At 50.9% G+C, this 26,302-nt stretch overlaps 1 pseudogene; it reads right to left on the bottom strand.

Annotated features, from left to right (window-relative positions):
- LOC128945569 (zinc finger protein 850-like) overlaps positions 1 to 25,224 on the bottom strand; it is a 300,103-nt pseudogene extending 274,879 nt beyond the window's left edge.
- Positions 25,225 to 26,302: the final 1,078 nt, after the last annotated feature.

The following is a 26,302-nucleotide window of genomic DNA, read 5'->3' as shown; positions in this document are numbered from 1 at the left end:
AATAGGAAGAGGAGGGAGAGGAGGAGGAGGATGGGGAAAAGGAGGAGCAGGAACAGGAGGAAGAAGAGGAGGAGTCACAGCAGAACCACGCTTTTCCCGCCTGCCCGCTGAGTCTGCAGCTCCCCTGGCCCTGACAGCATCGATCCCCCAGATCCCACAGGTGAGCGGGGAGGGGGAACTCGCCCCAAATCCACTGGGGGGGCCTCTGGGAGGATTTGTTTGCAGGGTAGGGGATGTTTGGATCTTGCAGGGCTCCAAAGGTGAGACGCAGATTCCCCTTCTTTGGGGTCTTGTGCAGGGTTCCTGTGGCAAACTGTCTGTACTGGCTGGGGAGGTGGTACCAGTTTGGGGGGAGATATTGGCATCAGAGAGGGGAGAGCAGCAAAGGCCAATCCCAGACCTGAGGGATCCCAGCAGCCTGGAGGGGTGGGAGAAGCTGGAGATGAGCAGGGTCTGGGCCTGCCTGACTGTGGACAGGGCTGTTACTTCTGGAGCTGTACTTGGGCAGCAGGACCAAGGGCTCACCCACTGTTTTTCCCCCAAGCCAGGATTTTTCAATCCCAAACTTTGTCTGGATGAAGCTGGAGGAGGCTGCAAGGAAAAGTAAAATGACCTGGGACACTGAGGCAGGCGAGGAGGAAGTCACTGCCCCTTTCCCCCTCTCCTCTGCTCCATGTCTCAGCCCAGCATTGCCCCTGGCTGCAGGACAATCCCACTGCTGATGCTATTAACAAAAATCTGCCAAATTTTTTGGTGAGAAAAAGGTTACAAAAACTAGTCAGACCACTCTTGCTGCTGAAGAGCTACCTGTTTGTTATGATAATTACAAGTCGTTCGTTGTCGTTAATGGTTCTTTTTTGTATCAGTAAAGGCCCTGGCCAAGACTAAGTTAATGGCTCTTCTCCGGAGACAGTGAAGGGCAGGGACCTCCCCAGACAGTGAGGAGAAAGGACTAAACGTGGGAGAGGGGACATGCTAAATAACTTCAGGATCATCATGCCATGAGAAGCTACTACTCCAAACTTACTGAAAAGACCCCCGAAACAACGAGCCAATATAGAGTTGAGAAATTGGAGTGATGTCTGAACGTGAGGAGCAGAGTGCTGGACCTGCGGGGACGCTGGGGGCCTTTGTTGCCCCTCACCCTGGGTGTGGGGATCCTCTCGGACCGGGTCCTGAAGGGAGCGAAGCTGGGAAAGTCAACATCTGGGTCACGCCCAAAAAAAGCTCCAACGAGGACCGGACCCTTGGCTCTGTCCCTAGTGGACAAAGCTGCGAATATCCTCCTGCGAGTCACCTTGGGAGAGACAACTGAGACTGCAGACCCATCGAGCTTTCCAATTCTGAGCTGATCACTTTTAATAAAGGCATTAAAAGGAGAAAAAGTCGCCTGCCCTGTTTATTTCAGCTGACACTGTCCTGCCAGGGATAAATTGGTAGGATCCCTTCCCCTTCCCTCTAGCACGGAGGCAAATCCCATCCTCTCCTTGTCCACAGCTCCTTCCTCTTCTCTTTCTGTCCTTTTTCCTTCCTCATTCCTTCCTCTCCTTTTCTTTCCTTACCCCAGGCACTGAGCAGCAGATGAAGACCAGGGAGGACAAATCCCTGTGGTATTCACATTTCTTTGAATAGAGACATAATTCTCTCTCACAGGATTTTTCCTGGGAAGCTGTGGAAAGGCTGAGAAAGCTCAGAAAAGAAGAAAACAATTCTTATCTCGCTGCGCCTGTTGTTTGGCACATGTGGAATGTGTTATGGAGATTGTTTACCGAGAGTGATTTGTTAATTGGACTGTGGTGATGGTTGTTAGGACTGATTGACCAATTAGGTCAAAGCTGGGTCGTGACTGTCTGGAAAGGGTCAGAGGTTTTTCTTTAGTATGTAATTTAGTATAGATTTAGTATAGCAATAGTGTAATGTGCTATAATATAGTATAGAATAAAGCATCTGTTCAGCCTTTGAAATCATGGAGTCAGAGCACATCATTCCCTGGATGGGTGAGACAAAGTAGAAATTTAACAGGATAGAAATGCATTTTTGGATTGAGGTGAAAAGTGCTGTTCTGAGCCTGTAACTTGTTTATCTGTGTTTAAGACTCCCTGTTCTCACAAGAGAGGAAAAAAAACAAAGAAAAAATCTTGTGCTCACAGAATGGCCTTGACCAAGAGAAGGAATTCAAACTCCCAAGATAAGTGGAGGCCCCTTTGTCAGGGCCAAAGGCTGAGGCTGCCCAGAGAGCTCCCTGCGCAAAGGGCAAGGACTGATAAAAACTAATTGCAGCTTGTAATGTGAAATCAGTAAAATGAATATGAATGAGACTATACGCATATGTATAAGCAAGGGGGAATTCTCAGGGGTGTGCATGTCCTTTAGGGAGAACAACGATTCCCACATGTGTCCAGCGCTAAACATACCGGCTTTACAACTTTTTACAAAGTTGTGGAGTTTCTCTTTTTTCCACTAATCATTTTGGCGAGCCAGCCAGGCGATTGTCTGTCCCTGCAGGGGCGGAAGGGAGGACGGACTCCTGGGCGCTCCCTGGGATTTTCCTGGAGGAGCTCTGCTCCATCTCGGCTTGCCTCCTGCAGATACAGACAATGACCTGCTGCTGTGCAGATACACGGTATGTCTGTCAAAGGGCCCGGGGGAGATAGGGCTGCTGATAAGTCACTCAGAGACGTCTGAGTGCACAGCCTCGGCCCTGTGCTTGCAGGCAGCCATCGACCAGGAGCACGGTCAGTGGCAGAGGTTCCCGGTTGATAGCGCGACTGGGAACGGGTTCATTGTTCAATAGAGCGGCCGCTAGCGACTCTGGGGTGAGCCGAGTGAACCTGAACTTTGTGTGCTTGTGGTGTCCAGATATTGTATGGCTAATGCATTGTGTGGTTAATGTTAGCGTGTTTGTAATTGTGTGAGTGTGTGGTGTATAAAAGCGATCGAGTGAGTGAGTGAGTGTACCCACGGCGTGCGGGGACAGTTCTACCCATGTCTGAAGCAGCCAGGTGAGGCCCGGAGCACCGGCTGGGGCAGGCTGTGAGGGCAGGAACACCCCATGGAGTAGTGGAACAAGTGGAGAAACATGGGTGAGGACATTCAGTAATTTATTGTGTTTAAAGGTGGTGATGTGTGATTTGTGTAGATTGTGCACATTTTACCCGTGGCTAGATGAACTCAGGGGATTCTTCTGCCCCCGCAGTTTGGACTTGGTCCCTGGAATTTTACTGTGTGCTGTTATTTTGATTGTGTCCAGAGTGTGTGAGGATCAGAAGACGCTGATAAGCTGATGTGGGTAGATGCTGAAGTGTTGTATGCTGGGTTGTGTCAAGGAAAGTGGGCATTTTTAAGAGATACCCCTTTCCCAGTGAGTTTGTGTGGTTCTTCCCCCACATTGTGGTAATTTGATTCTCAGTATTGTAGGCTTGTGTTTGTGGAGATTTTAGGATTTTTTTTGCAACAAGTGTAGCATTTTATGTGGAGAAACTGCAGTATGGTGATTTATGTTTAACTGTGATAAAACAAATTAAAGGAATTCCAGGAATTCCCCTCCCACAGCAACCTAAGCCCTGACTCTCCTGAATTTGAGATGCAGGGTGTGAGTGTGTCTGTGTCTGTGTTTGTGGGCATATCAGAGTTTTTGCTGTAAGAGGCACAGCTTTTTGCAAGACAGCAAAGTGAGTGTCAGTAGAAACAATGCTTGAATTAGATTGTGCGGGAAGAGAACTGGAAAAGAATGAGATTTTGTAAAGCAGAGTTTAGGTGGAAGAGACCAAGACAGGCACTTTATAATTTATGTTATTCTAAGGAAACCAAGGCTACTCAGAGAGCTCTAAGGAATTTAGTAGCAACCAGTCACGAGAAGCAAAGAAGTAACAGGATGTTTGAATTATTAGAAAAGAGAGTTTCATGTAATTTAAGAAACCCAGCAGAAATCATTAAAGCTGAGTGAGTTCAGCCTATCTTATACCCCAAGACTTTGAATTAAGGCAAAGAGTTGGGATGGGGTAGAAAGATGGGAGCTAAGAAAATGGAATTTTTAGTAGACATGGGGGCAGCAAACTCAGTGTTAAATAAAACCTCGATGCCTGTAACAGATGTTATGGTAAGGGGGCAACTGGCCAATCTGAAAAATCATATTTTGCAAACCATCAAAATAGTCATAGTTTTTTGTATATGCCCAACTCTCCAAAGGCCCTGTTGAGTAGGGACTTGTTGGAGCAGCTGGAAGCAAAGATCACATTTAAAGATGGAGAGATTATTTTAGAGGTAAAGGATCAAGAATATGGAGATATATTGAGCTTAATTTTAACAATTAGTGAAACTGAAATTGAAAATAAGGATGAAATTAACAAGAAAAGAATGGATCCAATGTTTCCTGGGGTATGGGCCTCTAACATACCAGGGAGGGCAGAGAATGCACCTTTCCTTAATCAAGTTAAGGAAAACAACAAGCTACGGTCAGGCAGTACAACTTGTGGCAAACCCATACACCCTACTAACATGTTTGGCACCTCAGCTACCCTAGTTTACTGTTTTAGATCTGAAAGAGGCCTTCTTTTGCCTCCCTATCCATGAAGCGAACCAGAAAATTTTTGCATTCAAATGAGAAAACCCTAAAAGCAGGTGCAAAACCCAGCTCACATAGATTGTGAAGGTCTCAAGGCCTTCAAGGCTTCAAAATTCCCCTGCTCTGTTTGGAGAACAACTTGCAAAAGACCTAGAGCCCCAGGAAGCTCCACAAGAAGAAGGAAGGCTATTACAGTACGTGGATAATCTCTTGATATCCACTCAGACAAGGGAAGCATGTGTGGCCTGGACCATGAGCCTTTTGAATTTCCTAGGGCTCCAAGGATACAGAGTATCAAAGAAAAAAAAAAGAAAAAGGCAGAGGCAGTGAAACAGAAAATAATCTACCTGGGGTATGAGGTCAGTGTTGGGCAAAGGACTCTGTAGTCACTAACCTTGTGAACCCAGCTTCTTTTCTCAGTGGGATCAAGGAGAAGCAGCACACCACGATTGCCTGGAGACCATTGAAGCTACTTACTCCAGATGCCCGGACTTGAAGGACACTCCTTTGGATGGTGCAGAGACCTGGTTCACTGATGGGAGTAGCCACGTTGCCAGTGGAAAGCGACGAGCTGGATATGCAGTCACTACCTGCAGAGAGGTAACAGAATCTGGACCCTTACCAACAGGCACCTCTGCACAGAAGACCAAAATAATTGCACTGATTCTCTTTCCTTTTGGCTTAGAAATGGCAGGAGGAAAGAGAATAAAATCTATACAGAGCCATGGTATGCATTTGGAGTTGTGCATGCACATGGAGCCACCTGGAGAGAGAGGGGACTGCTGACCTCACAAGGAAAGAACATCAAACATGCACAAGAGATGATCGGGATAATCGGGCTGCTGGAAGCAGTTCAGCTGCCTGAAAAGGCAGCAATTATGCATATTAGGGCACACCAGAGAGTGAACTCAGAATTGGAAGAAGGAAATGAGCTGGCGGATAGAGAGGCAAAGAAAGCAGCAAAAGGTGAGGTAACTACTGAAGGAGCTCTGATTCCAGGTGGACAAATTTCCCTTGAAGGTAAGCCAGAATACAATAAGAAAGATAGAAAACTAATCAGAGATCAAAAAGGGACATACAACCAAGAAGGGTGGGCTGCCATTGAAGGGAAGCTGGTAATCCCTTCCCATTTCATGTAGTCACTAGTAAGGGAGGAGCACCAGAAAACACACCCGGGAATGGATGCCCTGAACACCTACTTGATTGAAAGAATCGTTGCCAGGAATTTATATGCCACTATTATTCAAGTGACAGTGTGATCTTTGCCTCCAGACTAACCCCAAAAATACCTGCAGACCAAAACTTGGTTAGACTGGGAGGGGCCATGGGCCTGGACAGCAGTGGCAAATTGACTTATCCATCAGAAGGCAGAAGCTGTTGTCCCTTCCTGGAATGATTTTTGGTCAGAAGTGATTATCTGCAGCACAAACCCACCATCCACTATTGACTTTCACAGGACAATGACATTCTTACAGAGATGCTGTCAAGTTGCCTTGTGTGCTTCTGGCTGTTTTTCTTGCTATCTGGATGAAAACATCAGCCCAACGTCTGATGGCCAATGCTGCGGGTGCTGCCCGTCTGGCTGTGGCCAGCAGCTCGTGCCCAAACACAAGCGGGCGCCTTCTGGGCAAGGGGATGGACTGGCACGAGCAGCCATTTTCCCTGGTGAACCTGGGAGGAACCTGGGCAAGTGCAGAAGACTGGGATGACCCTGGCTTGAGAGAACATGTGCTGTGTCTCTGATGATGCTGCCAGCACTGCGAAGGAACAGCCAAGACAAGCACTGGAAGCAGACACATCCTGCCAATTTCTGCTTGTGAGAGTCTGTCCGAATTTTCCCTCATCTGCCTCATGATCGTCATTGGGGTACCACTGAGGAGAAGACCCCCCTGTCTTAAATCTCTGGCTCCAAGGGAGAAAGTCATGTGCCTGAGACCTGAGAGCGTTGCTAAACCATTGTTCTCACAGGTGTTGTTTGCTGTGTGCTACACTGAGCCCAATGAGAAGAAGGGGGCACCGTGCCCTTTGTGCAACAACAGCCTTGGGAGCTGTCCCACCTCTCGGCCTGGCTGGACTTCTCCTGAGTTTCAGGTGGTCCCCCCACAGAAGACCCTCACCTGTTTTACAACCACCGGGACAGACAGACTGAGATGGAAGGAGCCTCTCCACCAAGGACTGAGACATGGAACCCCCATGTGAAAAGGCCCCTCTGCTCCTTCCAAGGACTGGGACTGAAACCCCCAGCCCAGGGCAGGTGTGTGGGGGAGGCAAGCTGACCAAAGCGAGATGTTTGCCTGCAGGATGTGACCGCTGGACCAAGAAGACAATGGCTCTCACTTACTGCTGAGAGCATGGACTACCTGTTACATCTATTCCTTATTGTATCTGTATCCCTCCTCGCAATTTCCAATAGAGTTATCATAATAAAAACCTCTGAGTTAGCGAGAGACTTCAAGATCTCCCCGACGCAACAGCGGATCCTCGACTGGACTGGACCAAAGGACTTCGTCTCTACGTTTGGTAGCTCTATCCCCTCTCTCTTTCTCTCTCTCTCTCTCTTTTGTCTCTCTCTTCCCCCATCTTTTTCTCTCCCTTAATCCCTCTATCACATTTTGCTGTGGTCATTCAATCAAGGTGCATTTGTTTTGATTATCATTGCAAACCCCCTTGTACCGTGTTGGTTCTTTTTGCACCCTGAGATCAAATCCACGAACCATCACGAAACCCGTCCGTGAGGATGGATCGTGACACCCCCCAAGGACCCCTCCCCAAATTCCCCCCCAGCACCCCCAGACCCTGCTAAAACCCCCTCAAGTTCCCCCATATCCTCCCCAAATCCCCCCCAAACCTCCTCAAGACCCCTCCCCAAATTCCCCTCACGACCCCTCCAGGACCCCTCACCTGTCCCTGCGCCTCCTCAGCAGCTCCCGGAGCCCCCCATCCTCTCCCAGCGCCTCCCCCGCTCTCTCCAGCGCCTCCCGCAGGACCCGCCCGAGCCCGGGGCGGCTCCCGGGGGTCCCTGAGGGGGTCCCGGGGGGCGGGGGGGGGAGGGGGCGCCCGCTCCATGCCCGGCCCCGGGGTCAGGGGGCGCCACTTTGGGCTCGGTTCTGATTGGCTGGAGCGGCGCGGGGAGGGCGGGAGTTGCTGCGGGGAGACGCCCGGTGATTGGTTGGTTTCTTAGAGGGCACAGCGATTGACAGAAGAGGGGCGGGGGAGGCGGGCTTTGCCGAGGGGAGGCACCCGGTGATTGGTTAGATTGACAAAAGAGAGGCAGGCGCTGCTGAGCGCAGATCACCGGTGATTGGTTGGTTCAGCCCGAGAGAGGCAGGAGTAGCTGATGGGACACCTGCGGTGATTGGTTGGATCAGGCGCACGGAGAGGCCGGTGTTCCTGTGGGGAGACCCGCGGTGATTGGATGGTTTGGAGCAGGGCGCGCCGCTATTGGCTGGGAAAAGTCCGGGATTTTTAAGGGAACTTTCCTGGTTTTTTGGGGAAAAACTCTCGGATTTTTAACGGAAAAATTCTCATGTTTTGCAGGAGAAACATTCCTGGAATTTTTGAGCCCACATGACCCCAAATAACCCCAAAACACTCGAAATAAACCCCAAATAACCCCCAAAACCCCCAAACAATACCCAACAGTCCCCCAAATAACCCCAAACCCAAATAACACCAAAAATCCAAAAAACACCCCAAATTAAACCCAAAAATCACAAGATGATTTCAAGCACAGCTAAAAAACCCCCATATGCACTAACATTAACCGCAAGAACCCAAATAAACAAATAAAGCCCAAAAAAACCCAAATAAGCCTAAACAAACCCAAATACTTCCAAATAAACCAAAATAATTCCAAATAACCACAAAAAACCAGAAATAAACCAAGTAAAAACCAAGATAAACCCTAAATAGTCCATCAATAACCCCAAACAAACCTTAAATAAACCCAAGTAAACCCCAAGTAACCTCAGTTCTTCCCGTTCCCCCCAAAACAGATCCCGACCAATCACAACGCGCAGCACTGACGACGTTCCAATTGCTGGGCACAAACTCAGAGCACTGGCCCCGCCCAGCGATTTTCAACCAATCAGCGCCCGGCCCGACTCTGACTCATCACTTGCCAGGCACAGACCAAGGCCTCCACTGCGGTAAATACTCAGAGACCGCGCGGGGTAATTTCCAGCCAATCAGAGCGTGTCTCGCTGATGACTCATCAGTTGCGAGGAGCGGAATTTGGGAAGGGGGGGAAGGTGACGCTGGGGATGGGCTGGGGACCCCAAATTAATCCAAAACGGGGTCGGGAGCCCAAAACGGAGCAGGAGGGGTCTGGAGCCCCCAAAACCAAACACGGGGGAGGGGATTGGGGGAATGATCGGAAAGGGGAGGGAGAGCGGGGAAAAGAGGGTCGGGACCCCAAAATTGAGCTGGGAGGGGGATGGGACCCCCAAATTGAGCTGGGAGAGCAATGGGATGTCCCAAATTCAGCTGGGAGGGAGATGGGACCCCCAAACAGGATGAAGCCAATTTTGTTCCTGGAATATGTAAAGTACTTTATGGATATGCAAAAAGTCTATGAATGTGCAACAGGCTGATGTCATGGGAGACAAGGACCGTCGAGCACAGGTTGTTATGGCCAGCAAGACTCCCCAGTTATTTTCGGGGACAACCCTTAATTCATCTGGTTTTAATTACATCACCCTGTTGCATATTCATTGACCCTCATGCATGTCAGAAAACTAATTTACATATTTCAGGAATTATTTTACATGGCCCAGCCTTGGCGGTGTCTCCTCATTTCAGGAGCCTCCGCTGAAATGGAAAATGTAAACTCCCTCCCCTTGATTAGTAGTAGTAATATTTCTACTATTAGTAGAAATAGTAATAGTACAAATAATTATAATTATAATTTAAAAATAATAATTAATTTTGAAATTAAGGGGCTCTCGGGCAAAGATATGGGAGTAGAAATAACAGTTCTTTATTAGGAAAAATTAAAAATACAAATACAGTAGTACAAACAAAAAACAACACTGACAGAGTCAGAATCCTCTGGGAATCCAGTGGAAAAGGTTGATTCTCTTAGAATCCAATGGGAAAAGGGCTGATCCTTTGGGAATCTAGTGGGAAAAGATTTACCCTCTGGAAATCCAGGGGAAAAAAGCTGAAATTATGGGAATCCAGTGGGAAAACGTCTGATCCTCTGGGAATCCAGCGGGAAAAGCTGAAATTTTGGGAATTCAGTGGGAAAAGGGCTGATCCTTTGCGAATCCATTTCTTATGCCCCAAAGACAAGGCAAAGGCAGGGCCATGGAGTTTTTACAGGGTATCCCAGGGGTGGAGTTGGGGTTGGGGTCAGGGGAGGAGTTCTTATCAACACAAGAAGGGTGAGATCAAATTCCTGCCTCTTAGCAACAGCAGAACTCCACACAGAACATGTCCCCAAATCCTAAATTCCCTCTAAAACTGAGAAATTATGGAACTGCAGATATATTCGATCAATTTCCTTCATTTAACCCAGTTTTGGGTGTTTTTAAACGATGAAGGTGAAGCAGAGGAAAATTAAGGCCAAACCAAAAGGCGAAGCAGCCAGGTGTGTTCCCAACATGGATCACAGGGAATGTGAGTGACCAGGGTTGTGCCCAAAGTGCCTCCTCCAGTGGGGGATGGAGCTGGAGCAGCGCACAAAGCTCTGCCCGCACTCGGGGCACTCACAGGGCTTCCCTTAGTGGTGCCTCCGTTGGTGTCGGGTCAAGTGAGAGCTCTGTGAGAAGCTCTTCCCACACTGGGGACACTTGTAGGGCCTCTCCCCTGTGTGGATGCGCCGGTGTCTGATGAGGTTGGAGTTGTGCTTGAATCCCTTCCTGCAGTCGGAACAGCGGAAGGGCCTCTCCTCTGTGTGAATCCGATAGTGCAGGAGGAGATTGGAGCTGGTCGGAAACCTCTTCCTGCATTTATCACACTCGTAGGGCCTCTCCCCAGTGTGGATGCGCCGGTGGGTGACGAGGTGGGAGTTGTGCTTGAATCCCTTCCCGCAGTCGGGGCATTGGAAGGGCCTCTCCTCTCTGTGAATCCGATAGTGCCGGAGGAGATCGGAGCTGCTCTGAAACCTCTCCCCACAGTTGGAACACTCGTAGGGCCTCTCCCCAGTGTGGCTCCTCTGGTGCACAATCAGGCTGGAGCTCTCTCTGAAGCACATCCCACACTCGGAGCACTTGTACGGCCTCTCCCCAGTGTGGATTCTCCGGTGCAGGATTAGGCTGGAGTTCTGTGTGAACCTCTTCCCACACTCCCCACACTCGTAGGGCCGTTCCCCAGTGTGGATCTTCTGGTGCCTGATCAGGAGGCAGCTCAACCTGAAGCTCTTCCCACACTCCACACACGTGTGGGGCTTCTCCCCATCATGGAGTTGCTCATGGAGCACCAGCTCCGAGCTCTGGCTCCATCTCCGGCCACCTTCCCGGCCCAGGCTGGCTCTTTCCCCCTCAGATCCCCACCGGCTGCGTTTGCAGCCCCTCCTCGTGCGGCATCTCCGGGGCTTTTCCTCCCCGTTGGCTTCCTGCGCCGTGGAGCCGCTCAAAACGGCCTCTTCCACCAGGTTCTGCCGCGGGCATTTGTCCTCCCTGCTCTCCATGCTCAGCTCCTGCTCTGGGGGAGGAAGGACAAGGACAGGATGGGATTTGCCTCCGTGCCACAGGCAAGGGCAAGGAGATCACCCCAGGGCGTCCCCAGGAGGATGGCACCGCCACCCCTTGATGACCACCCAAGGGGCCTTTTCTGATATGCCTTGGACTTCTTCATTCTCCAAACATCCCCAAAATCCCCAACCCAGGGACCCCCGGGATATCCGGGCCAAGCTTCCCCTCCCGCTCACCGGCGCAATGGGGGGGCCGATGATCCCACAGGTGGGGGCTGGGAATTCAGGCAGGGATCAACCACGTGGTTCCCTCAGCTCAGCCTTGATCCGCCTTTGTCCCTCCTCTTCCTCTTCCTCCCACTCCTCCCCTTCCTTCCCCCCTCCTCCTCCCCCTCTGTCTTATCCCCACCTCCTTCTCCTCATCCATCCCTCCCCTTCCATCCCTTCTCGTCCTCCTCCATAACACCACCTCCTTCTCGTCCTTCCATTGCTGCTCACTCTCCGCCTCCATCCCTCCTCTTCTATCTGCCCCTCCCCCTGCTCCTCCTCCCTAACCCCACCTCCTCCTCCCCCTTCATCCCTGCCCTTCCCTGCCTCCTCCTCCTCCCCCAGCAGCAGCCACACCCTCGGTGCCCCGTTCCCGCAGCCCTCGCAGCCGCGGCAGGAGCGGGGATGGAGCCGGGACAGGTCGGGATGGGCAGCGCGGGGCTCTCGGCTGCTCCGCTGCGGGCGGGGGGAACGCGGCCCGGGCCAAAGGAGAGGCAAACTGGGGGCTGCACATCCAAACTGGGCATTGCTGGGGACCCTGCCTGGGCACTGCCAGCCCTTGGGGCTCCTCTCGGCACATCCGCCAGGGGGGAACGCACACAGGGCTGGGGGATCCCAGCTGTGGCAGCACTGCCAGGGACTGGGCTGGACTGGGATCGTACTGGGAGTGACTGGGACTGTACTGGGTTTGTACAGATATCATACTGGGATCATACTGGGAGTGACTGGGAGCGTACTAGGTTTGTACAGATATCATACTGGGATCATACTGGGACTGTACTGGGACTGTACTGGCTTTGTATTGACATCATACTGGGATCGTACTGGGATCATGATGGGACTGTACTGGGTTTGTACTGACATTATTCTGGGATCATATTGCCATGCCAGGGCAGACTGTGATCGCACTGATGGACACTGGGATCATACTGGGATCATACTGGGAGTGACTGGGACTTTACTGGTTTTCTATTGACATCCTATTGGCATCATACTGGGATTGTACTGAGTTTGTACTGACTCCATGCTGCCATCATACTGGGATTATGCTGAGATCACACTGGGAGTGAGCAGGAGCCTGGGGGGGGCAATTGAGACCATGTTAGGGTTAAATGGGATATACTGGGATGAACTGGGATGGTGCTGAGGATGGCTAGGATCATACTGGCAGTGAGTGCCACTACACTGAGGCTGACTGGGAGTGCTTGGGAGCAAATGGGATCATACTGGAAGGAACTGGAAAGATGGTGGAGGGAACTGGGGTACCCTGGGAGATACTGGGAGTGACTGGAAGGAAAGTGAGGGTGAAAGAGAGCAGATGGAACCATGCAGAGCAAAACTGGTTTATTCTGGCAGAGACTGGGAGCACACTGGGCTCATATTTCGATCATACTGGGACTGACTGGACTAATACTGGGAGCAACTGAGTGTCACAGTGAGCACTCCCTGCACATCATCCCCCATACTGGGCCTCACTGGGAACAACTGGGAGCAAATGGCATCATACTGGGACTCACTGAGTTGATTGAGGAAGCAACTGGAACCATGCTGGAGACAGCTGGGACCAAACTGGGAGAGATTTGAAGTAAGTGGGATTACACTTGTAAAAAATGCATATTTTGTGATTGGGTTTTCGCAAATACAAAAATGAATATTATATGTCTTGTGTTAGAAAGTAATGCTGTATTAATTCTCTTAAGTAGTGCGTTAAATATAGTTTTAGGTTATTAAAAAAATGTTAAAATAGAAACTATGCTTAGTAAGAGGCTTTTTTTCAAGAAATGACTTGCAGCGAGATAGCAGCCACAGGACACCTAAATCTTTCAGAGAAAAAGAATTTATTGCTCTCTTATCAGAAGAAATGAACTTCTTCCCGCCTTGAAGGCGCTGTTAGGATTCAGAGGAAGAAGGTGGCACTGACCAGACAGAATCCTGTGTTTGAATGGAATTTATGCATCATGTATGAAGTGTATGAATATGCAACAGGCTATTGTTTTTAATGGTTAATCCTGTGTTAACAGGTGTCCTTTTTCAGGCTTGTGCTGCCCAGAAAAAGGTACCCGGACATCCGTAACTCTTGGTATTTATTGTCTCATATTGTCCTAATTGGATTTGTCGCAATTGTTATTACTCTAACATTATTACTATTTTTTATAACCATTTTATTACCATTAAACTTTTAAAATTTTAAAAGCAAGTGATTGGCATTTTTCACAATTTGGTAGCAGAGGATGGTTACTAACACCTCGCTGCCGGTGCTTTAGGAGGGTCAGAGTGGGGAAGGCGCGCCCTGCCCCGTTGGCAGCCTCACTCTGTCTCCCCTGGGGTGACCGACAGACGCAGGTTATGGTGGACAAAAGGAGACAATAAAACAAAGAGAAGGGAAAAAGGCTCCCTACAACCGCGGTAATTGGCCCCCTAAGAGTAGTAATGTGCACGAAGAACCCGGGAAGGAAAAGGGATTGGTAAGTATTTCTCAGGAGAGCAGGTACAGGGGGATGAATGTGTGTGAATGAGAGGAGGGCTGGTTGTCCCAGACCTGCCAAGTGAGTGCTGGAGTCTCCCACGCTGCGTTTCCGACTTTCCGCGGTAAGTGGCCAGGAGAGAGACGAAGTGAATGTTAACAGGAGTGAGAGAATCCCCCGGGGTAACTGGGACTGGGTCTCAGAGAGGGGCTGGACCCCTCGGAGGAAGGGAGCAGAGGAGTTTCCGAGCCAAATCCACTAGGAAACGGGACAAAAGGGGCTCCTAAAAACCTGCTGGATTGAGGGTAAGAGTGCCCAAGAGCATCCAGAATTAAAACCTGCTGGGTTGAGGGAATACTTTTCCAAAAGCATTCAGGGTTAAGCAAAATTCTGCCGGATTGAGGATATGCTCAAGAGCATCTGGGATTGGAGCACACAGCTGGACTGAGGGATAAAAAAAATGCCCAGGTGTTGGGGAAGATGAAATGGGAAAGCCTTATAAATATGATTGTCTGGCAAAAGATTTTTGACAATATAGAAACTATAAGCGAGACTGAAATGAAAGCAAGCTTTGAGATACCTTAGTTTCTGAACAACTGGAAAACAATGGTATGGCGGACTGAAGGTAATCCCCCTTTGATGAAACAATTCTCTCTGCTTGCAGACAGATCCAAGGGTAAGAGCAGACCCTACTAGCTCAGCAGAACGGGTCCAAAGAGGAGTTTTAAGGGTTTAAAATGTAACACAGTATGGTGATGTAATGATTCTTATAGGCTGTATGTAAATTCTGTAGGATTTGTATCTTGTACTAGACTGGTTAGTGAGAAATAGAATATTCAACACAGAAGAAGATTGATTGTATTGTAACGGGAACCTTACTCTCTTACGCTCTTCCCCTCTTACTCTCTTACCCTCTCATCCTCTCTACCCCTCTCTTCTCTCAGCCCTGCTCCGAGCTGTGCCTGGCAGCTCCAAGCAGGGCCCTGCACCCAGGCCCTTTGCAATAAACCGCAAGTTCCACGACCTGGCTGCAGAGATCTCTCGTCTCCGTCCATCCCCGACAGCCAAGAGCATCTGGGGTTGGAAAACACAGCTGGGTTGAGGGATATCCAAGAGCACCAGGACTGGCCAGAAACACCTAAAATTGTAATAGGTGATGTGAAAGTAAAAGGTACCTTATTGTTGTCTTGTTGTGTGTGAGAGTGAGTCACACACAAAATCTGCCTCAGCTTCCCGGGCGGGTGGGAAGGGGGGCTGTGGAAAGAGGAGTGTGTGACCCACAAATAAGCCATTGTTCTCCTGGGCGTGTGGGGGCTGTGGCATAAGGTACAGGTGACCTGCAAAGGGGCCATTGTCCCCAGGGCGTGTGAGGGGGCCGTGGCTGAAGAGTGTGAGTGACACACAAATCAGCCTCACAGGTGAACGGCACCCGAGGCAGCAGAGTCAGGGCCCTCCCAGGAGGCCCGGAGATACTGAGACCCAGAGGCCACCCCAGGGTGAGGGGGGGCCACAGGGACCCGCGATTCTCTGTCAACAGGGATCCATTCTGTGTCCTGAGGGTGGGAAAGAATGTGTGGAAGTGAGTGAGAAATAAAAGTGAGTGAATGTAGAGGAATGGAAGTATAGGCACTGTATATTGTGTATTTTAAGCTTCACTGTATCTCCTTGGAGGGAGGTGTATTGTACTGAAAGTAGTGTGAGCAAAATGATTTTTATTTTTGTGTGCGTAGTTGAAAGAAAAGTGGTATTTAGGTTGTTAGTGAATGTGAAAAACCGAGGCAGAAGATGAATAGATAAGATCTTGAAAAATGAGACAGAAAACCAGTAAGTTGGATACAGGGAAAAAAAGAAAAAAAATAGTCCTTTGGGAGTTATGTTAGCTAACAGATACAACTCCTTGCAAAAGTAGAAAATACAGGGTATGTAGTAGTCAAAGGGAAAAACATGCAAACTGTGGAAAAAGGGAAATTAACCCTAAACTAGGAAGCTCAAACTTGTGAATTATATACTTTGAAAAGAGCACTAGAATATTTAACACAAAATAAAGGAACTATATATACTGATACAAGGTATGCCTTTAGGCAAGTACATGCCTTTAAAAAATTTTGAAAGAAAAATATTACTTAATACAAGAAGAAAAGGATTAGTACAAGAGTAACCTATTTTAGAGGTTTTGGAGGCATTAAAATACCTAAAACAGATAGCAATAGCACACATTAAGGAACCCCAAAAGGGAAAGACCCCAGAAAGAATAGGAAATAATATGGCAGATCACAAAGCTAAGGATGCAGCAGAAAACGGAGCTGAAAGAGTTATGTTAATATGAAATCCAAACAAGGAAAAATCAGAAATTCCAAGTTTAGGGAAGCCAAGAAAAAAGAATTAAACAAGACAGGAAGTGAACAGGATAAATCAGGGAAAGGGAAACTTCTTGATGGAAGACAATTACCTAATAAAATGTGCTTCTAGGAAAATATTAGAAGACAGGCATCAGAAAACCCACTGGGGTACTGAAGCTTTGTGTGATCATTTTTTAAGGAACCATGGGCGCACTGGGATTTTTGGAGTGCAATGCAAGTAACTGAAAGATGCTTAATTTGTCAAAGGATAAATAAAAACCTGATGAGAAAAACAACATTAGGTGGTCATGAGTTAACTCGCAGACCATTTCAAAGTATCCAATCAGAAGTTTGGATTTGTTAGGTTCTGGATTTATTCGTTAAAAAACCCCATTTAATCTGGAAGAAAGAGAATATGCCATATGTTACACAGGAGAATTTAGGAGAATAAAAATCTTTGAAGTATCAGAATGTCCCCAGAAAAAAGAAGAAAAGAAAAAGGGAAATGAAAGGGAAGGGAACAAGAGGAAAAATCAGAAAGAGAGTGGGATGCTCTGCAGGTCTTGCCCCCTCCGTTCGCGGCCGAGGCGCCTGTCCCGGGTCCCGGCTCGCTGCCCGCCTCAGCTCCGCCTGCCCCGGTTTCCATCCCAGGTGCGGCCTCACTGCCCAGGGCAGCTCCACCTGCCCCGGCGCTGTCGCTCAATTTGTGTGCCCTGCTCCCACTGCCTGGCCCGCGGCCGCTCTGCCGGCCATGCTGGGGAAGATGGGGGTTGCTCTGTCCTGCCGCCTGCTCCGAGGTCACCGTGCCCACCGCACCCAGGGGGGGTCCCAGCCATCCCATCCCCGCCTGCCCTGCCTGTGCCACCTGCGCTGGGCACCGCCGCTGCTGCCGGGCTCTCCCACCTGCCTCTGCTCTGCCGGGAGCTGCCGGATCAGCCACCATCAGCCATGTGGGGGCTGCCCACGCTCCGCCTCGGGCTCCACGGGAAGATCCCCCTCTGCCGATTCCGGCAGCAGACCCTGCCCACACTCCCACCCAGCCTCGGCGGGATATCCTCCCCTGACCCCGTCCGGCTCTGAGTTACGTCCCCTTGGTAATCACAGCTCCGGCTGTTCAGGGAAACTCTCTCTCTCTACAGGAAGCACCTCACCGAAACACTAGGAGCTCAGTTAAAAGGCAGCCCTCTCCAAATTCTTTCTCAAACCACGGGAGAAAGGCTATAGAAGGTAAAGGAGTGAAAGAGTTAGATGAAGGGATTGCTCTATTTCCATTCAGAGAGGTTCCCATGGGAGGGATGCGCTGCCCTGCCCCGCAGGAGCCACCAGCGCCCCTGCCGGCCGTGCCCGGAACTGCACCCAAGGGCAAAGCGCCGCAGCCCAAAGGCCGGGACTGGGTCCGGGCTCTGTTTGCTGTCAGTGCTGCAGCTGTTGGTGTTTGTTTGCTTTATTATACACACTAGTAAAGAACTGGTATTGCTATTCCCATATCTTTGCCTGAGAGCCCCTTCATTTCACTGGTCTAAAAATGAAGAGGGAGGGGGTTTGCATTCTCCATTCCAAGAGAGGCTTTTTCTGCCTTCCCGAGCAGACACCTCTCTTGTAAAGCAAGACAAGCACCCACAGGCACTGAGGGGGGCTGCAGGAGGGGCACAAGAAGGCCCTGCAGCACTTGGGCACAAAGGCACAGCTGGTGAGTGCAAGAAGGGAGCAGCAAAAGGCCAAGCTGAAGGCAAAGGCCAGGGCACAGTTCCTACAGCCCCTGAGGGATCAACCCCAGGGCCCAAGGGGGCCCCAGCACCCAGGGCACGGCTCGGCCACAAGCACCTGGCAGAGGCATTGCCCTCCTCACCAGGGGAGAGCCCACCCAAACAGCCCCTGGCAAGGAACCAGGGCTCCAGCTGCAGGGCACAAGGACACTGCAAGCACAGACAGCAGCACCCTCAGGACCAGCAAGTCCACCCCTTGATGGACATGGATTGGCAGGGCTGTCACAGCTCCCATCACACCAGGGACCCTCCACACTGCAGCCCTTGAGAACATTCAGGGTGGGTCTGCATTGAGAGCAGGCATTTCCTGATGGACACAGCAGCCTCTCAATCCACTCTGAATCTTAGACCTAAAGGGAAAATAGTAAAGGAATATTTTAGTTATTAAGGGAATGAGAGGGAAATATAAGCAGGTATGATTTGTTCAACCACTATTAGAAGCTGTGGGGGATAGTTTTGAAATAAATGAATTTCTTTTTCTTTCTCCTGTGATTGTAATTAACTAGGAAGGAATTTGAGAGCTGGATTTTAATACTGTAAAAGGGGATACAGAGGCTAGTTCTGTTCTACCTTTGTGCCAAAGTCTGACAAGGCCCATGCTGAAGTGAACCTGAAGTGTGGGCAGCCCCAGGGAAAGAGGGAAAATTAGATATGGAGCCTCTACAAATTACTTTAAAGCAACCAGGACAAGCAATACCCTGTTCCAAGAGAGGGAAGGAAGGGCTCACAGCCTGGTATTGAGTCCCTGTTAAAGGCAGGGCTTTTGGAGCCAGGGATGTCTCCCTACAACACTCCTATCCTGCCAGTCAACAAACTGGATGGATGGAGAGCAGGAGGAAAGACAGAATTTTCAAGTGTTAAAATGAAGGTTACCTGAGACGGCTGGCCTGGGCATTCCAGACAGGGAAAAAGACTTTGAATTACAGGTGGATATTAAACAGGGTCTTGCCTAAGGAATTCTTGTGCTAAAATAATTAACCCTATATAGGATATCCTATAGTTCAAGTCTGACATCAAGTTAAAGGTCTGAAACCAGAAGAGCCTCTAAATGGATGAGCAGGGCTCAGTATTAGAGTATGAAACTTGTTCAATGGCACAGGAGGATTTAGAACTGAGGACAGGGCAAGGGTGTAACCCAGCCTCCTGTTTGAACAGCCTGGAGAGGGGCTGGCAAGGAACCCAGGACTGCACTCAAGGGACAGAGCTCCAGACCCAGGCTGGGACAGATTGATGGGACATTGCCTGGCCTGAGGGAGAAAATGTGTTTGTGGATGGCTCTGCAAGGGCAGCAGAAGGGAAAAGAGCTACAAGACAGGCTGTTATTAACGAAGGGGAATCAGACACAGCGCAGGTCACCGCCCCATGCTCAGCTCAACCCGCCCAGCTGTGGGTGCTTGTGAGAGCCTGGCACTGAAATGCCCTGAGCAGGAAGGCTTCAACATCTTCTGCTGACACCATGGCACCTAACAGGGGGGCAAAAGCAATTCTCACTGCTTCAGCAACCACTGGAGCAGATATCAAGGCACATTCTCCCACAGGAAGCTGGGCTGGCACACAGCCTGCCCTGGCACTTTGCTGTTGCCAACACCCAGCCAGGACATCGGCTCCTGCCTAAGGAGTGCAAAGCAGCACCACTGGTGGCCAAGGGGCCCATGCCAAGTGTCCCTGAGGCCAGAAACAGCTGCCAGCACAGCTCAACACGGGGGGACCCCTCAGCCTGGCCTCAAGGGCTCTGAAGCCCCGCAGATTTGCACTTCCCGCCTGCAGCAGGACGATGGGAGGCCGCCCCTGAGCCTGCCCTGAAGGCAACGCAGCAGCAGCCAGGGCTCCACAGCGGGCCAAGCCCCTGCGCCTGCCCACAGATCCTCGCCTGGAATCCTCTGCAATCCTGGCCACCCTCCTCTGCCATCTCCAGCCCCTGGGGCCAAGCCTTGCTGCCACTGCTGCAGCTTCAGCGCTGGCTGGGCCTGCACTGCCACAGCTGCTGGGGAACACCACGGCACAATTCCACTCTGGGCCTCACTGACACCCACACTCTGGGCTGCCTGCCACTGCACTGCTGCAAAATGTACCGATTTCGGTTCTTTTAAACCTTATTTCTCTGCTCAGGCTTGGTTTGTCTTTGCCTTGGGGAAAGGAATTTTAAAGCTTTTATTTAAGGGATGTTATGCCACTGAATTGAGATGAGTTTATCATCTGAACAGACTGGGAATACCCCAAAAGACACCCACAGAGATAACGACCAGCAAAAAAACATCAACATTGCCCAGCAGCAAACAGCAACCAACAGCTACCCCAGACACTGCCCCCGGCAGAGCTGGAGACACCTGGGCTGGAAAAGGCTGAGAAGGAAATCCAGGAGTGTGGAGACCGAATTCACACATCAGAGGGGAAGGAATCCAGGTCCAACAGGAAACCAAATACTAAAAACTTACACAACCTGGAAGCAATGAACATTAAAGCAGTGGATTTAAATTGGTTCTACATAAAGTTTAGGAAAAATCGAGTAAAACTCACATGGCATGGAATGATTTTCTCTGCACAGCTGGGCTATTTGTGAAAGAAATTATTTCTGTTGCACATCCTGGCCAGAACCAAGTAATGCCTTGACTCTCTAAAACTAAAGAGATTCTTGGAGAGTTTTTGTTTTCCCTGCAGTTTCAGTGACAAAATTACATTATGAGAAAAATTTTCATAATATTCCCACTTCATATTGTCAGGTAGGTTTGGGACAGAAGTGTAAACATCAAGTTTTGGTCTGAGTGTTTCCACGTTTACCTTTATGCTGCATTTTGCGAAACTGAACAGCTTTAAAAGTAACACTTTACACTTATAAATAGTTAATATGTTTTTTTAAAAAAGCATATTCTGGGGGGGCCACATGTGACTCACGTGATGGCTGCCCTGGAAGAGAAGCTCCATTCCAGGCAGCCTGCAGAGCAGCTTTAGAAATGCAAATGAACACTGCTGGGCAAAGTGTGGACAATGCACCTGGGTCTCTTGCCTGGGGCAGGAATTGGGCTGATTCCCTCTGCCCCTCACCCCAAGCTCTGCCTGCTGGCACTGATGGAATTTGCCCAGCTCAAGGCAGAGCCCAGGGGGAGGATATCTGACCCTGCAACACAAACGGGTGAAGCTGCAAAGGGAAACAGCAAATGGAGAATGTTGGGAAAACTTCACTATAAATAAATGGGGGGAATCATCCCTCTGCCCACTCCAACATGTGCTGTCACTGTCTCTGTTTATAGGGTATATTAGAGCACCCAGGATTTTTTGCTACCAAATATTCAGGGAAATCAGCTGGGAATCCAAGGATTTGATTATTTAATTAGACAAAAGCAGTCAATTGATGCAGCCCTGGCTGGAGAGAGCGGCCAAAAATGGGGAAAAGATGAACAGCCAGCAGAACAAATCCTACAACACCAAGGACCAGCCCCTGGGAACCCGAACCAATTCATATCAGGAGCCACAGAACCCATTTCTCATTTCAATGGCATCATTAGATTACAAGCTGTCCTCGCAATAATAACCAACCAGACAGCTCCAGCTCCTGACCTTTCTGCCGACCAATCCACTGAAATTAGGAACACAACACTTAACCATGGGATGGGATCAGATCATCTGTTAGCAGAAAAAGGAGGAGTTTGTGGAAAATTAAATTACTCAAACTGGTCTTGGCAAATAGATGACAAAGGAAAAGTGGTGGGGGAAAAAAAAAAACCGGAAACAAGAAAGCAGCTCATGTACTGGTCCAAATGTGGAAAGGATGGGAATGGGCTACGGTTTTGTGGCTCCCTGGCAGACCATGGGTTAAACGAATGCTGTTTCTCCTGTGATGTGCTACAGCAACTTTCATCTTTTTACCATGCTCCACACCTTGAGAATGCAGCTCATTCAGCAGATGAGCGAGGGGCCAGGGATTTGTAGATAAGGAAATAACGGGCGAAACGGCGAAACCATCAGCTTCAATAAATGTTACTAACTAACATGGACTGCTGCTCACAGAAAGTCCCGCTAAATTCCTGAACTTCCAGAAGAACAATAATTTAAGAGAGCCACGAATATTAACTGTTATACGAAAGTAGGGATGCACATTAAGGACGACATGCAGTTGGGAAGTCTGAACCTTCCAAGTACCTCAGCCAGTGGGCAAAGGGAGAGGGAGATGGGCCGGGAAAATGAGGATGAAAAGGAGGCTGCGAACTACAACAACGGCAGAGAGCGCACGGCAAATGCCCCACGGCCTCTCCCTCTGCTCAGCAATAAAGTCACTTTTACTGGACTCCTCTGTCTCCTCTGCGCACAGAGACCTCCGGCCACGGGAATTTCCCCGCACAGCCCCGGGCACGGGGCAGCCCCCTCTGTCCCAGCCACAGCAACCGGGCCGAGCCAGCGCTGCTCCGCCAGCGGCTCCTGCCGAGGCAGCGGCCGCAAGGAGACCGCGGGCAGCCGCTCCCGCAGCGCCCTCACGCCAGCGGCAACACGGGCCGGACACGGCACAACGAACCCGCCCGAGCCCCCTGCCGCCCCCGAGGCCCGCAGCCAGCCCCGAGCCCCCGCACAACCCAGCGCGGCTCCCACCTGCGCTGCGGCCGCCTCCGAGCTCCGCCGCCGCCTCACCGCGCTCCGGCCGCTGCCGCCGCTCGCGGGACCGCACACACGCTCCGACAATGGCGCCGCTGCCCAGCCACGGCCGCCCTCAGCCCGCCACCGGGGCCCTGCTCAGCCCCGCTCCCACCAATCAGCGCGCCACAACCACGACTGACGGCACCATCGCCCAATCCCAGACAGGGGCGGGCTCTGCACACGGAACAGCCCCGCCCCGCGCTCTCAGGGGCCCCCGGGCTGCGTGAGGGCAGAGCCGGAGCTGAGGAACAGCCCTGGAACGGGCCCGGGCCCGAGGGGATTGAGCTGAAAACACAAACTTCTCCGCAGCTCCCGCCACGGCTTTCCCGGCACTGCGGCTCCGGTGGCTCCGGCTCAGCGGGAAGCCCTGGAGCCTCACTTCCTCTGACCCTAATTAGGAGCATCAGGGCATCGCTTTGGTTTGCCCCAAAAAGGGAAAACCGCCCCAAAGCCCTGTGGATGAGTGGGGGAGGGGAGAGATTTCTGACAGAAAACTCCAAAAACTCAGAGCAGGACAATGAGAAATATGGTAAATAGGTATGATTCGTGCTGACAAAATTGAAACAGTAATCAATTTTGATACAGTAATTAATATTTGGAAATAATAAAATAGTTAAAAGGTGTAATGCCAAGAAAGAAAGGGAGAGGAGGGGTTCCATCCCCCCCCCATTCCTGCAGATGTTCAAGGATAGAAGGAAAAGCAAGAGATAACAGTTACTAAAAATTAACAGAAAGGAAAATCTGATTGGGTCCCAGGAAAATGCTAGTCATAAGAGATTTATTCCTTTGGTGCTTAAATATAATATTATGTTCGTTTCTGCTTACATTATCCTGGCTTGGTGCACATGTGTAACCCAAGGGTGAATGAAAGGACATCGAGGAAGAGGAGAGGCCTTCATCAGTGACGACCCCCAAAGACGGGTGTGACCACCAAACCGAGCGGTGGAGCATGCGCGGTAAAGGTGGTGATGAGGGCGGAGGTAGAAGTGTGATGAATCGAAAATGGGAGGAGATGGCATTGACACATGGCACAACAGGGGGAATTTTCGCTTGGCAAGCTCGCATGTGAGGGTGCAGGGGTCCAAGGGCCCTGCTCTCCCTACCCCTCGCTGTTTGGTTTTTTTTTTTTTTTGCTTATGTGCTATTATTGGAACCAAATTATCCCTTATTTTAACCAAATCATATTGTCAATATTTCAAGTGTATCCGATTTTATATATTCTAACCTATTCAATGAAACTTGCTGCTACCTTTAATATTGTTTGGTTTTGTTGATGATGGGATAATTGGGCAAATATAACACCACTCTTCTCCCTCTCTCAGGCCTACTCCAGCTGTGCCTGGCAGCTCCAAGCAGGGCCCTGCACCCAGGCCCTTTGCAATAAACCCCAAGTTCCATGACCTGGCTTCAGAGATCTCTTGTCTCCCTCCATCCCGACCATCCTTCCCCTATTGTCCTACAAAAATACCCTAAAAAAACCCAAAATTGCAGCCAGAGATCACAAAATTACCCCAAAATACCCAAAAAAATCCCCAAACTTCGGTCAGGGACCATGAAATTACCACAAAATGGCCAAAATCTGGTGAGGAACCCCAAAATGACCCTAAAATACCCAAAAATCCAGTCAGGTATCCTAAAATATCCCAAAATCAGGGCAGGCACCCCAAAATCCAGTCAGAAGGCCAAACTTACCCCAAAAACACCTGAAAATACCCCAAAATCCCATCAGTGACTCCTAAATTACCCCAAATCTTCCCAGAATCCAGTCAGGGACCCCAAAATTACCTGAAAATACCCCAAAATCCAGCCAGGGATCACAAAATTCCCCAAATGCCACAAAATCCAGTCAGGTTCCCCAAAATAACCCCAAACCAACCCAAATCCAGTCAGGGACCCACAAAATCCACTCGGGAATCTCCAAAATTCCCTCAGGATGCCCCAAATTCAGTTGGAAACTCCCAAAATCCTCCCAAACCCACCCAGAATGCCCCCAAATGCCCTTACAATCCTCCTAACTACTCTCAGTACACCCAGGTCTCCAGCAGGGCCCCCCAGTCTTCCTCAGGACCCTTAAAAAGCTCCTCAGAATCCCCCCAGATTTCCTCATGATGTCCCCAAATCCCCTCAAGACCCCCCCAGATCTCCTCAGAGCCCCACAAACCCCCTCAGGATACCTAATTCTCCCCCAGGACCCTCCACATCCCCTCACCACGTCCCAAACCCCCTCACAACCCCTCAGCCCCCTCACATCCCCTCACAATCCCCCCAAACCGTCTCAGGACCCCCCAAATACCCTCAGGATCCCCAGTTCTCCCTCTCACCCCCCAAAATCCCCTCACAACCCCTCCAATCCCCTCAGAAGCCCCCAAATCTCCTCACGACCCCCAGTTCTCCCTCTCGATCTCCCCAAACGCCCTCAGAACCCCCTACATCCCCTCAGGACCCCCAGTTCTGGCTCAGTCCCTCCCAATCCTTTCATAACCCCTCCAAACCCCCCCCTCATGGCCCCTCCCCCGCTCCCCGCTCCCCGCTCCCGGTGCTGACCGCGGTCGCTGTCGCCCATCCCGCGCTGCCCGGGGCGGTCCCGGGGCTCCCTCGGCGCCCCCAAATTCCCGCCTCGCCCCCTCCCCCCCCGCGGCCTCAGCCCCGCTCCGCCGCCGCTGGGCCCCACCGGGACAACAATGCCCACAATGCACCGCGGTTTCGCCGGAAGCAGCTGCCGCAGCCGAAGCAATGGGAACTTCTGCCAGTACTTCTGGCCGGCGCGGCTTCTGATTGGTCCGCGCCGCCTTTGGGGCTTCTCGGCAGAGGTCTCGCGAGAGAAGCAGCGCGGCCCTGTTTGTTGAGGGCAACTCTGCGGGCTCCTCAGAGCGCTCCGCGTTCCCTCGTAAATCCAGCCGGGAACGGCGGAATTAATCCGCCTAGAGATGGTGGGATGGAGCCTAAAACGCCTTCAACTGAGCCTAAATCCCCTGGGATTCAACCAAAACGGCCAAAGCCAGGCGCTTTCCATGGATAGGGGCGGTACTGGAAAGGGCGGGCGGTGACGTCACCTCGCCCAACCCCTTTTCCAGCCCCTCCTGAGGGGGCTCCGCCTTTTCCCGGCGCCGACCCCGGGGCCTGTTCTGGGCCGGGACCGGAGCTGGTGCCGGGGCTCCTTCGCCTGCGGAGCGTCCCCAAGGTGTCCCCAGTGAGCATGGAGCCCCAAGAGGTGCGACGGTGGGGGAGGGGGCAGTGGGGAATAGGGAGCACACGGGAGCGACAGTGCGGGGTAGCAGAGGGGTCGGGGGGTTGACAGAGGGACAGAGGGGACAGCAGAGCCCTCCAGGGAGGGGACTAAGGGGAGCCCGGGAGGGCACAGGGGTCATCGCAGGAGGCCGTAAGTGCCACTAGGTCCCTGACACCTCCCCTGTCCCCTCCCCAGCTGTCCCCGGCCCTGCTGCAGCCACAGGTCACCATGGTGGCCACCCTGGGCGAGCTGCTGGCCACCCTGCCCAGCCTGGACGAGATGACTCTGCTCGTGTCCCCATTGCACCTGTACTGGGACCTGATGGACTTCACCAATGAGCTCCGCAACAGCCTGTGCACTGATGAGACCTGGAGACACCGCAGTGTCACCTACGATGATGATGACCCTTTCA

The sequence above is a fragment of the Melozone crissalis genome, unplaced genomic scaffold (genome assembly GCF_028551555.1).
Source record: "Melozone crissalis strain CALT ecotype California unplaced genomic scaffold, PUWL_Pcris_2 ptg000066l_1, whole genome shotgun sequence".
In the NCBI taxonomy this organism is placed as follows: domain Eukaryota; kingdom Metazoa; phylum Chordata; class Aves; order Passeriformes; family Passerellidae; genus Melozone; species Melozone crissalis.
This window is presented reverse-complemented; position numbering and strand designations above follow the sequence as displayed.